The sequence below is a fragment of the Saimiri boliviensis genome, chromosome X (genome assembly GCF_048565385.1).
Source record: "Saimiri boliviensis isolate mSaiBol1 chromosome X, mSaiBol1.pri, whole genome shotgun sequence".
NCBI classification, from domain to species: Eukaryota; Metazoa; Chordata; class Mammalia; order Primates; family Cebidae; genus Saimiri; species Saimiri boliviensis.
In genome coordinates, this window is record NC_133470.1 from 13,622,557 (window position 1) to 13,637,810 (window position 15,254).

Consider the following 15,254-nt stretch of genomic DNA (forward strand, 5'->3'; position numbering starts at 1 on the left):
GGCGGAGAGGCGGGTCTGGGAGCCAACGGCTCTTGCGCCGCGACCAATGAAGTGCGGCGGGCGGGTTTCACGCGGCGTTCGGAGGCGGGCTTCTGGGGGTGGGCGGGGCGTGTCGCGGCAGGAAGTTGGCGATGCGCAGGCGCGAGGGCTCGCCTGGCGCTCCCAGGGCCAGCCGCGGGGGCGGATGGGGGCGTGCGGGGGCGGGGCGAATGGAGGCGCGGCTGGCCGGCTCCGCGGGGGCAGCGCGCCCGGGGGCGGCGAGCCTTGGGGCCCGCGGGGCGTGGTTGCTGGTAGCGGCAGCGGTGGTGGGGGCGAGATGGGGGCAGGGAGGCTGTCGCCGCTTAGCCAAGCAAAATCTCAGAGCAAGAGGGGAAAATGGTTCCTGTTCTCGAGAGATTACTGTGCCTTCAAAGTCTCCCTGATAATCACGCACATGCAATTCTCTGCACCCCTAATGTTCTCCTCCCGCCCACTGGCCTTTCCTGGGGCCCGGTCGGGCCGAGGTGGGGCTGGTCTCAGATGGAGAGGCCGCGGGCGTTTTCTGCCTGCAAAAGCCGCCTGGCCGCCCTGTTAGGCTAAATGTGAAGCGTGTGGTGGCACAGGCCGCCGGCGGGCCGAAGCCGATTTACATTAAATTATATTTTAATTTGTTGGATATGTGGGTCCTTAAGATGATGGTTTGCGGCCTCTTCGTGCCTCAGGGGATTTTGTTACTGCACTGGCATTCCTTTCTCATCCCAGCCCCGGCCCCTGCTGAGTCATTTTTGTCACCTGCAGGGGTCCCAGAGCGACCCCACCCCAAGCTGGCGGAGCTGGGGAGAGCTGGGCTGAGCTGCCCTGGGCCTGCTTACCTGAGCCCTGCTCTGCCAGGGAACTTCGCAGCCCCTGAGGAGGAGGGGGGTGGGGAAGGAGAAAGCTTGCTTAAAGGCCAAAAGGGGAATGGAGAGAAAAAAATGAGGGCCTGGAGCAGAGGGGACGGAGTTGGGGGAGGCGACCAAGGTGCCTGCGTGCAAAGGGAACCGAAGTGTACGTCCAGCTCCAAGAGAGGCTCCTCTTGCAAAAGCACCCCCGGAACATTTGCTGCCTTGATACCTTTCCAAGTGCCTTCATGCTCAGATGCTATCTTGCAGATGCTGTTGTCATGCCCACTTTTCTGACCGGGACGCAAACCCAGACGTTAGTCAGTGGCAGAACCAGTCACATTCCCTTCTGTAGATATTTATCGTCTTGTTTTCGATACAATACAATTCATTATTATAGCGCACTCCCTCCAGGCGGGGTCCAGGAATCTTGTTAGTGCCTAAGGCGGAGGGGGTGGCTGGAGATGGAGAGTTGGAAGGGTGTTTAAGCAATACAGCCCTCATATTAGGACACTGGTTTGTCAGACCTTTTCTAAAAGGACCCAGATAGTAAATACTTCAAGCTTTACGGGCAACTGCTCACTCTGTCGCGTTGTAGCGCAAAGCAGCCATGGAAAATGTGTATACATTTGGCCGTGTTCCAATAAAACTACAGACACTGAAATCGTTTTCACGGGTCACAAAATCTTCTTTTGATTTTTTTTTTTCAACCGCTTTAAAATGGAAAAACCATTCTCAGCTCGAGGGCCATACAAAAACATGTGGTGGGTTAGATTTAGTCAGAGGACTGCAGTTTGCCCACCTTGTTCTAGAATAATTGTACCTTATGGCTCTGCTTCAAAGAGAACCTCATGTGCAAAGCGAGAGGCGGCCTGGGAGATGATTTGTTTGCCTTTAATACAATGTACTCATTTCTGATAAGAAGGCATGATTTCCAAAACCTTATTAAATGTTTAAAGGACTGAAAGAAAAGAAATCTTCCCACACGGTGTGGCTTTAAAATCTTGATACTGTTTACCTCAGTGAGGGTAAAGGAAAGAAATATGAAACAAATATTTTGGGAGTTTCTGAGGATATTCACACATTATCATACATTGAATCTGAAAATATTTACAGCATATTTCATTAGTTTTGCTTTTTTTTTTTTTTTTTTTTTTTTTTTTTTTGAGACAGAGTTTTGCTCTTGTTACCCAGGCTGGAGTGCAATGGCGCGATCTCGGCTCATCGCAACCTCCGCCTCCTGGGTTCAGGCAATTCTCCTGCCTCAGCCTCCTGAGTAGCTGGGATTACAGGCACGTGCCACCATGCCCAGCTAATTTTTTGTATTTTTAGTAGAGACGGGGTTTCACTGTGTTGACCGGGATGGTCTCGATCTCTTGACCTCGTGATCCACCCGCCTCGGCCTCCCAAAGTGCTGGGATTACAGGCTTGAGCCACCGCGCCCGGCTAGTTTTGCATTTTTGTTGTTGTTAAATTGAATCTGTTAATTCTATTTAATTGTTTTGGCCTTTTCTCCATCAGCTACTTTTTTGCATTAAAAAAAGTAATACGTTTTCTCTCTTGGATTGCTAAACCGTTGGGTTTGTCTTTCTCCCCAACCTCTTAGCTCTGGGTCCTAATCTTTTCTGGAACTTTCTCTGGGGTTATTCGTTTTGTCTCTCCCGTGCTCAGCTGATAGAGTAAGGCACAAACAGGTGCACACACACAAGGAAGGGATGGATTTTATTACATTTTTTGAAAATGCAAATTCTAAGTGGACTTCATGATTGTGCTTAGTCACAACTTGAAGTTTGAAAAACACACTATGATTTTTAAACTTTTTCATTTTTCTTTCTTCTTTCTTTCTTTCTTTCTTTTTTTTTTTTTTTTTTTTGAGAGAAGCTCTCATTCTGTCACCCAGGCTGGAGTGCAGTGGCAATGATCACAGCTCACTGCAGCCTCAACCTCCTGGGCTCAGGCGAACCTCCCACCTCAGCCTCCCGAGTAGCTGGGACCACAGGCACAGCCCACCACTCCCAGATATTTTTATTTTTATTTTTTGTAGAGACAGGGTTTCACTATGTTGCTCAGGCTACATCCTGAGCTCAAGGATCTGGCCACTTTGGCCTCTCAAAGTGCTGGGATTACAGGCATGAGCCACCATGCTGGGCCTATTTTTTAAACCTCTAGCTGTCCCCAACTACCCTTTACAAAATATCAACATGCCCTCATCCACCCCCACAGGTAATCACCTTCTATCTCCTTTACTCTATTTTCTGTTTTTTTTCCACAGCGCTTATCGCTATCTGACAGATGTTTGTCCACAGGCTTTTTCCTGCACACTAGAATGTAGATTAGAGGGTAGGATTCTTGTTTTGTTGTGCCCTCAGCATCTGGACTGGTGCTTACCAGATGAGGAAGCTGAGCCAGACTGGTGAGGTTGCCAAGATGACATAGCTAGTGAGTGTTGGAGTTGGAATTTGAATTTAATCAGTCTTATATTAAGACAGCAAAAATGATACTATGTGATAGAATGAACTATTTACTAAAAGGAATCAGAGAAGGAATCAGAGACATAATACCCAGATATACCTGCAGAATGAGTCCATGTTCATTAGCAACCATGCCTCACTAGGTAAGGGGGAAAAATTTTTAGCCATTCGAAAAATTTTGGGAGTACCTACTGTGAGGCAAGCAGTGTTCTGGAAACTGCAGCTAGCTGGATGAGCAAGACATACAGAGATTCTCTTCTTTTATACATTGCTTTATTGTTTGTTTATCTTACTACAAAAACAAAGCTTGTTACAAAATATCTGAAAATTATACAAACAAAAGAGGAGCATAAGTAGTATCAGTTTTGTTTCTGGCCAAATTGTTTTCATCCAGTCATTATTAGGAGCAGAAGAAAATACACTAAAATATTAATAGCCATTGTCTCTTCAGTTCATATAAATAGAAAAAATGCATGCATTTTAGAAAAATAAAGAGGAGTAATACAAATGAAGAGTTGTCTTAATGTGGTAAAATTCTAAGTAATTTCTCTTAAAATTGTTTAGGCTGGGCACGGTGGCTCATGCCTGTAATCCCAGCACTTCAGGAGGCCGAGGCGGGCAGATCACCTGAGGTCAGGAGTTCGAGATCAGCCTGACTAACATGGAGAAACCCTTTCTCTACTAAAAATACAAAATTAGCCGGGCGTGGTGGCGCATGCCTGTAGTCCCAGCTACTCGGGAGAGGCGGGAGAATTGCTTGAACCCAGGAGGTGGAGGTTTCGGTGAGCCGAGATTGCGTCATGGCACTCCAGCCTGGGCAACAAAAGTGAAACTTGGTCTCAGAAATAAATAAATAAATAAATAAATAAAATAAAATATTGTGTAATGCAATTGTGCGAGAGGGAGTTGAAGGAAAATTATTATAATAGAAAACACACTGTACATCTTTGAAATTGTACTTTATTTTCATTTACTACTGTGAAGTGAAGTAACTGTTTTATACTTACAAATGAATGTGTTAATATGCAACCTTTGTGGAGTGTCCCTCTAGATTTCTAAAAGACCAACTTACCTTGTCGCTAGCTGTTGAGGTTAAGCCACTTGAGCTCTGCAATGGGGACAGTGAATAAAGGAAATGACCTAGACCACAATTGCTGAGCCTTAGACTTAGAATCACTGGGGCGTGGTAAATAAATATTTGTCAGACGAAAAATAATGAACAAGAAACTCCTCTTGGGCTTGTCCCAATCCATAAGCAGCAATGAAAAAGTTTAGCATGTAAACCTCTGTTTTAAAATTTTATTTGTAACGGACATCACAATTGTAAATAATTTATGGGGTAAAATGTGATGTTTTGGTGTATGTTTACATTGTGAAATGATAAAATCAAGATAATTAACAAATTCATCACCTCTCACACTCAACATTTTTTGTGGTGAACACATTTAAAATATACTCTTTCAGCAATTTTGTAATATATAACACATTACTATTTATTATAGTCACCATTTTGTAGAATAGATCCCTAAAGCTTATTTCTCCTAACTGTATAATCTTCTTGTAGACACATAGCCTTGAGTGTTTCACTCTGAGTACAATGTTCTTTTATTCAATGTTTTCATATACAATGCATTCTTATTTACTACTGAAGACCTCTTCTGAAGTTCATTGTAGTATACGTTTATTGTAATTGCTGGCCACCATCCATTCTTCTCCAGGAAACAGCGTGGTAGATTTCTTTCAAGTAAACTACTCACTCTTCCTTAATCAGTTACAGTCTGGGAGTACTGTCTGTCAGGATGTCCCACTCTCCATCAGCTAAAGGATAGGGCGCCCGACCCCAGTGAGCAACGCCCTTCTTGGAATGTGAATTCCATAGATTCATGCTAGTGAAACACCTGGAGGTGCAAGTCCATTGATTCCTGCTTCCTGGATCTCTGAAATGGCTCTGGTTTCTACCCTTTCCAAGTCCTTTGATTCTGTGAGCTCCTTTGATTCTGTGAGCTCCTACGTAGCTTTTCAATTGGCAATAATTGTGCCTCGGATAAATCTCATTGGCTATGATACTGCCACTGCGCAAAGCTCCTATGTAGCTTTTATAGATTTCCTTTTTGCTCAAGTTAGCCTGTGTCCATTTGTTGCTTACCATCAAAGAAATCTGGTATTTGTGTAAACCTACCTGCTTCTCTCTCCAAGTCCTGAATTTAACCACAGATTATCCTGAATAAGGAACATGACCTTTGTAGCTGGAGAGGACAGAGACACAATACTAAAAAATTTGCAAAATTGTGCTTGCAATTGTATAAGAAAGCTAAACACTCTGGAAAGCAAAAGCCATGCTAAGTATTTCACATAGAGGTGATTCAATACAGAGTATTGGGTACATATCAGCTACTTCACCTGGCTGGCTGGCACTCCCCATAGTCATTGCTCAGGCAACTGAGAAGTGTACTACTCGGGTGAGACTAAGATCATCAAGGAAGGTGTGGCTGGTTGGTGCTGGCAGCTGTGTAGAGACGTGATATGGTGATGCTGGGAAGGCTGGGAGGCCAGAGCCATGTGTGTTGGGCAGCTGTTGATGGGCATTGGCAACAAGAAGACTCTTCTCACCCCTTCTAATATCCCATCAGAACCTTCCATTGACACAACCTAACAGGAAGGCAACCAGCAAGGGAGTTTGGGAAAAGCAGTTTGCAGTGCCAGCCCTAGCATCACAAACAAAGTAAAAGGGGGTTAGCTTAGCACTAAGAGAAGGCAGGTGAATAATCACAACAAAACCATGCTTCACTTTTAAGAGGATCAGTAATGGTTTTTGAAAATAGAATTCCCTAGTAAATTGGAAATTTGCAATATAACTGTGGCTGAATGTAAATTACTTCATTATTGTACTATGCTGAAAGACCTAAGGGCACAAATTTCAAATCTGTAACATGTTCTCTGGCCCTCAGTGACAGCATATGGATATATCAGTTGGAAAATTTGCCTTCCAATACATATTTATGAGGTACAGGAGGTACAGCAAGATTGTTTACTTTGATTATTACAAAGAGGAAACTGGCACTGATGTAAAGCTATCATAGCCATCAAAAGGTCTGTAATTGTAAGGTCACTTACAAATTCCTATTGAGATTTGCTTTTCAAAATAGGTTGGAAGAAAAACCGGAGACATTTATTATATTGTTGAAAAAATATTTCACAATCTCTAAAGGGAAATTATACGTGCTTCAAATGTACAGATCTATTAGGTCTACAGATTTTATTCAGAAAATTTGCAAACTTATGCTCATCTGAGATTAATCAATAGAAGGGGAAATTATTATAATCGTAGAAAACAAAATGTTAGATAAAAATACATCTGTGAATGTTCACAGCAGCTTTATTTGTAATAGCTAAAAACTGAGCCGGGCGCGGTGGCTCAAGCCTGTAATCCCAGCACTTTGGGAGGCCGAGGCGGGTGGATCACGAGGTCGAGAGATCGAGACCATCCTGGTCAACATGGTGAAACCCCATCTCTACTAAAAATACAAAAAATTAGCTGGGCATGGTGGCGTGTGCTTGTAATCCCAGCTCCTCAGGAGGCTGAGGCAGGAGAATTGCCTGAACCCAGGAGGCGGAGGTTGCGGTGAGCCGAGATCGTGCCATTGCACTCCAGCCTGGGTAACAAGAGCGAAACTCCATCTCAAAAAAAAAAACCAAAAAAAACAAAAAAAACAAAAAACCGAAATCAGCCCAGATGTCCTTCAACTAGTGAATGGTTAAACAAACCGTGGTGCATTAATGTAATCAATGTACCAATTAAAAGGAAGAAACTATTGATACACACAACAGCTTAGATGAAACTCCAGGAAATTAGGCTGAGTGAAAAAAGCCAATCTCAAAAGGTTACATACTTACTACATAATTCCATTCATATTACATTTTTGAAATAAAAATCAGGACAGGTTAGTTGTGCCAGGGGATAAGGATGGGAGGTGATGTATAGGAAGGTAGGTATGTTATAAAAGGGCAAAGTGAAGAATCCTTGTGCTTGTGTAGTATTGGAACTGTTCAGTATCTTGACTTTGGTGGTAGATACACAAACCAACAATTCTGGGTGACAAAATTGCATAGTACTTTACATACACACACACAGGATGACAAGTAAAACTGGGAGAATCTAAATCAGATGAGTGGATTGTATCAATGTCAATATCCTGGTTGAGATATTACACTATTCTTTTGCAAGATGTTATGTTTGTGGGAAACTGGGCAAAGTGTACAGGAGAGCTCTCTATATTATTTCTTACAACTGCGTGTGAGTCTACAATTATCTCAAAATTGTACTTAGAAATTATAAAGTGTGCAGAAAAAAATCAAAAAACCTTAATGATGCGTTCAGTATTGTTCCATTTATCAACTGAAATAAAGGCAGCAGTTTCTGTATGTGTGGAGTGCTTTTTAAAAAAAGGTAAAAATTATAGACAATTTTCTTTTTCCTTTTTTTTTGTAAGTTGCTCAATCTTCTTTATGGTTTTTTTATGTTTAAATATTTTTATTGCATTTTAGGTTTTGGGGTACATGTGAAGAACATGCAAGATTGTTGCATAGGTACACACATGACAGTGTGATTTGCTGCCTTCCTAATTATAGACAATTTTCAACACACAAAAGAGAATAGTGGAATGAACTGCCTACATACATACCATCCAGCTGCAATAGTTATCAGATCATAGTCAAATGTATTTAATCTCTCTCCCCAACCTACCCTTCCCATCTGTTACTATTTTGATACAAATATCACATATCACACTATTTCATCTGCACATATTTCTCTATGCATCGCTAAAAGACAAGGACTTTTTAAAAAATTCAAAATAACTACAATACATTCTTATATGTAAAAAAGTAACAATAATTCCTTGATATCAATTTCCAGATAGTATTTATATTTCCTGTTTGTGTGTGTTTTAGCTTTATGGAGGTATAATTTATGTACAATACACTGCACCCATTTGAAGTATGCAATTCAATGAGTTTTGACAGATGTAAATGCCCATGAAACCACAAGTACAATTAAAAAAAAAAAAAAAAACAGAACATTTTAATCACACCCAGAAGTTTCCTCGTGCCCCTTCCTCCATCAGTGACCACTGAGCAACCACGGATCTGACTGCTGCCACCACAGATGAGTTTGCAGAGAATGTGGTTTTGGAAGAAACCTACTTAAATGGTACATCATTTTATAAAAATTAGAAGAATGTTTAGAGAATGAAGAAAGATGTGTGTATATTCTTGTCTGATATATTTCAACAGTGAGCCCCAAGGCAGAAAGCAAGTTAAATTTGTAATACTCCAACAGTAGCAGCCCCTACTCAACACTTATTGAGGGCTTACTATGTGCCAGATATTTTACCTATATTATGAAATCTGCCTCATGATAACCTTATAATTATTATAATCATGTTATTATCATCAAACCCATTGTACAGTTGAGTACACTGAGGCTGAGGTTAGGTAACTTGCCCATGATCTCCCAGCTTGCAACTGATAATGTTTAGATTGAAAAAAAAAAAACAAATAATCTGACTCCAGAGACAATTCCCTTAAACATTGAGCTGTAGTCAGTTTGTCAGCAAAAAGAACTGACACAAAAATAACACTTTGAGGTGTTGCTAAGAAGTCTTACGTCCCATCCAGGCATGGTGGCTCACACCTGAAATCCCAGCACTTTAGGAGGCCAAGGCAGGCGGATCACGAGGTCAGGAGTTTGAAACCAGCCTGACCAACATGGTGAAACCCCCGTCTCTACTAAAAATACAAAACGTAGCCAGGCATGGTGGTGAGCGCCTGTATTCCCAGGTACTTGGGAGGCTGAGGCAGGAGAATTACTTGAACCCGGGAGGCAGAGGTTGCAGTGAGCTGAGACCACGCCATTGCACTCCAGCCTGGGCGACTGAGCGAGACTGTCTCAAGAAAAAAGTCTCACCTCTCTTTGACAAAGGAGCAAAGGCAATACAATGGACAAAGGATAGTCCTATAGTCCTTTTAACAAAAGGTGCTGCAATAACTGGACATGCACATGCCAAAAAAAAAAAAAATGCTAGACATAGGCCTTACACCTTTCACAAAAATTAACTCAAAATGAGTCAGAGACTAAATGTAAAATGCAAAACCATAAAACTCCTAAAATATGACATTAGAGAAAATCTAGATGACTTTGGGATTGGTGATCACTGCTTAGACACAACACCCAAAGTATGATCTACAAAAAAGAAAAATTGATAAATTGGACTGTATGAAAATTTGAAACTTCTGCTCTGGAAAAGACATTGTTAAGAGAACAAAAAGATAAGCCATAGAGAAAATACTTGCAAAACACTTATCTGATAAGGACTGGTATCCAAAACATATAAGCAATTCTTAAACACAACCTTAAGAAAACAAATAGCTCAATTTAAAAAAGCAAAGGATCTGAGCAGACACCTCACCAAAGAAGATCTACAGATGGCAAATAAGCATATGAAAAGATGCTCCACATCATATGCCATTACAGAATTGCAAATTAAAACAAGAAGATACCATTACACACATATTAAAATGGCTAAAATCTATGGAACAGTAAAAAGATCAGTGCTTGCCAGAGATTCAGGAGGAGGGGAGGGAGGGATGAATAGATGAGGTTTTTAGGACAGGAAAACTATTCTCTATGGTACTGTAATGGTAGATACATGTCATTATATCTTTATGAAAAGCCATATAATGTACAACCCAAAGACTGAACCCTAATGTAAACTATGGACTTTGGTTAATAATAATGCATCTATATTGGCTTATCTATTACAACAAATGTGCCATATTAATGCAAAATTAACATGTGTGAAATTAAATTAATAGAGATTAACATGTGTGAATTAACATGGGAAACTATATTGATGGGAACTGTGCTTTCAGCTCAATTATTCTGTAAACCTAAAACTGCTCACAAAAATAAAATCTGTTAATTTAAAAAGCCTTATCCTAAGACTCAATTTCCTCATCTCCGAAGCAAGGAGTTGGACTAGATCTCTGAATGAAATCCTGTATTTATAAGTAGAGATAAATTGTTTTTTTATCCCCTTACATTTCCAAAAGGGTTCACTTTATTATTTTTCCCTCTCTCTGCCATGTGGCTTTCAATGATTGCATTGATAGATCAGCCAAGCTGGCATCACTTGGCTGTGGGTGTTCCGGCAAAGAATAGGCTCACACAGAAGATTCAAAAGTTTTCTTTATCAAGTCATTTTGGTGATCTTTTAAATAAAACTTTGGGGGAAAATGTGTTTCTCAGGTCTAGCAAATGTTTTCTGTCCCTTAGTTTGAAGGTCATTTTGTGTAGTCATCTATAATTTTAGCTTCAGTGACCTTGAAAATATGAATACTTCAAGTTAGAGTAAATATTCAAACTTTTGGGGGAATTTTTTTTTTTTTTTTTAATATAGGGTTTCACTCTGTCACCCAGGCTGGAATGCAACGATGTGATCACAGCTCATTACAGACTTGACCTCTGGGACTCAAGTGATCCTCCCTGGACTACAGGTAAATGCCACCAAGCCCAGCTAATTTTTCCATACAGACCCCATTTGTAGATGGGGTCTCACTCTATCGCCAGTCTCAAACTCCTGGGTTTAAGCCATCCTCCCACCTGGGGTATTTCCATGTGGGGATTACAGGAGTGAGCCACTTCACCTGGCCAGGAAATCTTAATTATTCTATGATTTTAGTTAAAACCTTTGTTAACCATGCTGTGTAGCCAAATACCACAATAATTTAGTCTTAAATGAACATAAAGATTTATGTAGTAGTGTGAATTGGTCACATGGATGTGATTGTTTCATCCTAGCATTAAATAAAAAGACATTCAAAAGCATCATGGCCATATAAACTGCCACTCTAACTTCTCCTTGCTGAGGGGAGGTACAATATTTATATAAGTCACAATGTCCCATGCTTCCTACTGGCAGTCATAAGTGTTTGGTCGTGTTTAATGAGTCAAATGAAGTGAAGAATGAGGTACGAGAGGACTAGATTAAAAAAAAATCGGCAACCATCATAATGTGTACCATAATGTTATTTAAGTTGTAAATGTATAAATGCACTGTGGATGATTTCTATTGAGTATTTTATTTTATTTTATTGTGAGACAGAGTCCCATTCTGTTGTCCATGCTAGAGTACAGTGGCACAATTTTGGCTTACTGCAATCTCCACTTTCCAGGTTCAAGTGATTCTCCTGTCTCAGCCTCTCAAGTAGCTGGGACTACAGGCGCCCGCCATCATGCCCAGCTAATTTTTATATGTTCGGTAGAAACAGGGTTTCACCATGTTGGCCAGGCTGGTCTTGAACTCCTGACCTCAAATGATCCACCCGTCTCAACCTCCCAAAATTATGGGATTACAGGCGTGAGCCATTGTGCCAGACGGCTGACCCTATCGAATCATTTAATTCCTAAGGAGTCAGGGTTATCTGAGTTGATGGACCTTAAGTTTACATTAAATAGTATTTTGTTGTTCTGGGAGTAACTGTTAGAACACTAAGTATTTTTGCTTATGTTATATTAATTATTCTTTTTTAGTCAAGAAAAAAGAGACTTGCCCCATCCACCACTTCACTACCATTCTAGAAAGGAATGTTAAATATATATATTTAGCTTGCTTACAACACTGGCTTTTACATTTTTCTTGGCTGCAACCTATAGTTATGCATACATTTTTCATCTATCTATCTCAACTATCTATCTGATACTGAAACAATTTTTCAAAAAATAGTACTTATCTTTGTTATGTATAATATACTCTGATACGATCTGTTCTGTTCTATTTCATTTTAAAAATTGCTGCTCATGACCCTCTAATTTGATTCCACGAATGGGCCAAGACAGGCAGCTTGAAAAATGTGGCTTGAAGAGCTCCAGATAAAATGTGCAGTGAATAGACCAAATTATCACATGTAATGATAAAAATGCTCTAAAAGGTTTTCACCACTTCAATTATGAATAAATGTTAAAATTTAAAACTAACATACCATACACTATTTCTGGGGAGTAGGATTGAAAGATAAATCCTTTAAATTTTAGCTTCGAAATTGTTTGAAAAAATAATTTTCACGTAGAACTTTTATAGTAAAAAAAAAAGTCTAACATGATGTAGTTATTTGCCCCAATGAGCTGATGTATTTTCTAAAAATAATGTTTTATTTAAAAAAATGGTAAAAAATTGGGCGTAAAGGAACATGGAATTATAGGGTATTAGTTGCATAAATTGCAGATTATTCATGGGATGTACTATGGAACCATCATAAATGATTATGCAAGGTCTAGCTCAGTGGTTCTCAACTAGGGGTAATTTAGCCTCCCGGAGGACATTTGCCACTATCTGAACACATTTTTGATTGTCATAACTGGGAGAGGGGGTGCTCCTGGCATCTCGGGGATAGGGGCCAGGAATGCTGCTAAACATCTTCCAATGTACAGGATAGCCCCCCATGACAAACAATAATCCCCAAACATCAATAATGCTGAGACTGAGAAACCTTAGTCTAACTAAATGGCTATATTTATATTTACCTCATTTTGCATATCTGTAAGTCATTCTTTTTATACATGTATCCCACCCAGAAAAAAAGAAGCTTTCTACCTAGGAAACCAGACCACCTTGTGCCTTTTAATTGTTTAATAAATATTTGTTGAATTATTGCATGAGAAACAAGATGAACTCTGTAATTACTGAAATGGAAAGATGTTCATAATATATTTAACTGAAAAGCAAGTAGGTTATAAAACAGTATAAGTGATCTACAGATTTAACACAATCCCTAACTCAGTTAAATTCTCTGCAGAAATTGATAAGCTGATCCTCAAATTCATATGAAAAGTCAAGGGATCTGGAAAAGCGAAAACAATCTTTTTTTTTTGATAAAATCTTTTTTTTTTTTTTTTTTTTTTTTTTGAGACGGAGTTTTTGCTCTTGTTACCCAGGCTGGAGTGCAATGGCGTGATCTCGGCTCACCGCAACCTCCGCCTCCTGGGTTCAGGCAATTCTCCTGCCTCAGCCTCCCGAGTAGCTGGGATTACAGGCACGTGCCACCATGCCCAGCTAATTTTTTTGTATTTTTAGTAGAGACGGGGTTTCACCATGTTGACCAGGATGGTCTCGATCTCTTGATCTCGTGATCCACCCGCCTCGGCCTCCCAAAGTGCTGGGATTACAGGCTTGAGCCACCGCGCCCGGGAAAACAATCTTGAATAAAGTTGGAGGATTCACACTTCCCTAGATCAAGACTTACTACAAGCTACAGTAATCAAGACAGTGTAGTACTGGTGTAAGGATACACATATATATTAATGGGATAAAATTGAAGGTCTAGAAATAAAATCTCATATTTATAGTCTGTTGATTTTTTGACAAGGGTGCTAAGATGATTCAATGAGGGAAAGAACAGTCTTTTCATCAAACAGTACTGGGACAATTGGATACCCTCATGAAGTTGTATCCTCAACTCCATGCACAAAAGTTAACTCAAAATGGATCATAGACCTAAATGTAATAGTTAATACTGTAAAATGATCAGAATAAAGAATAGGAGTAAATCTTCATGACTTTGGGTTTCTTAGCTATAACACCAAACGCATAAGTGGCAAAAAAAGATAAATTGGACTAATCAAAAACTTTTGTGCTATTAACGATACCATTAAGAAAGGTTGGTTAATGGGCACAAAAAATACAGCTAGAATGAAAAAGATCTAGTGTTTGATAGTTTAATAGGGTGACTATAGTGAACAGTAATATATAGTTCAAAATAGCTAGCAGAGAAGAATTGGAATGTTCTCAACATAAAGAGAAGACAAGTGTTTGAGATGTTGGATAAGTAATTACCCTGACTTGATCATTACACATTGTATGTATGTATCAAAATATGACATGTACCCTCAAAATATATGACTATTTTATACCAATAAAATGTGGAAAGGCAACCCATAGAATAGTAGACAATATTTGCAAATCACATATTTAACAAGCGAATACTTTGCTACAGAATATATAAATTCTGTAGATATAATTTTTAGAATATATATGCATAATATATTAAGAAGTCTTACAACTCAATAATAAAAGACAATAAACCAATTAAACTTTCAATAAGCCAATTTAAAAATGAGAAAACAATCTGGATAGACATTTTTCCAATAAAAAATATACAAATGGCCAAAAAGCACATCAGAAAATGCAAATCAAACCCAAATGAGATGCTCACAGTCACAAGAATAGCTATAATAAAAAAAACAGTAACCAGACACCCCACAGAGTGAGAGAAAATATGCACAAACTATGCAACCAACAAAGGACTAGCACCCAGAATCTACATGGAACTCAACAAATCATCAGGAAGAAAACAAATAATCCCATCAAAAAGTGGGCAAAGGACATGAATAGACAATTCTCAAAAGAAGATATATAAATGGCCAGTAAACATGAAAAAATGCACAACATCCCTAATGATCAGGGAAATGCAAATCAAAATCACAGTGGGATACCACCTTACTCTTGCAAGAATGACCATAATTAAAAAATGAAAAAATAACAGATGTTGGCATGACTGTGGTGAAAAGGGAACACTTCTACACTGCTGGTGGAAATGCAAACTAGTACATCCACTATGGAAAACAGTATGGAGGTTCCTTAAAGAACTAAAAGTAGAACTACCATTTGATCCAGCAATCCCACCCCTGGGTATCTACCAGGGGAAAAAAAGTCGTTATGTGAAAAAGACATTTTTGCACACACGTTTATAGCAGCACAATTCGCAATTGCAAAAATATGGAACCAGCCTAAGTGCCCATCAAACAATGAGTGGATAACAAAAATGTGGTATATATATATGTATACACACACACAGGCAGTGGAATACT

General features: G+C 39.7%; 1 pseudogene; it reads right to left on the reverse strand.

Moving 5' to 3' along the window:
* Positions 1 to 5,346: 5,346 nt before the first annotated feature.
* Positions 5,347 to 5,415, reverse strand: LOC141582893 (U4 spliceosomal RNA; annotated as a pseudogene).
* Between the last annotated feature and the right edge of the window lie 9,839 nt (positions 5,416 to 15,254).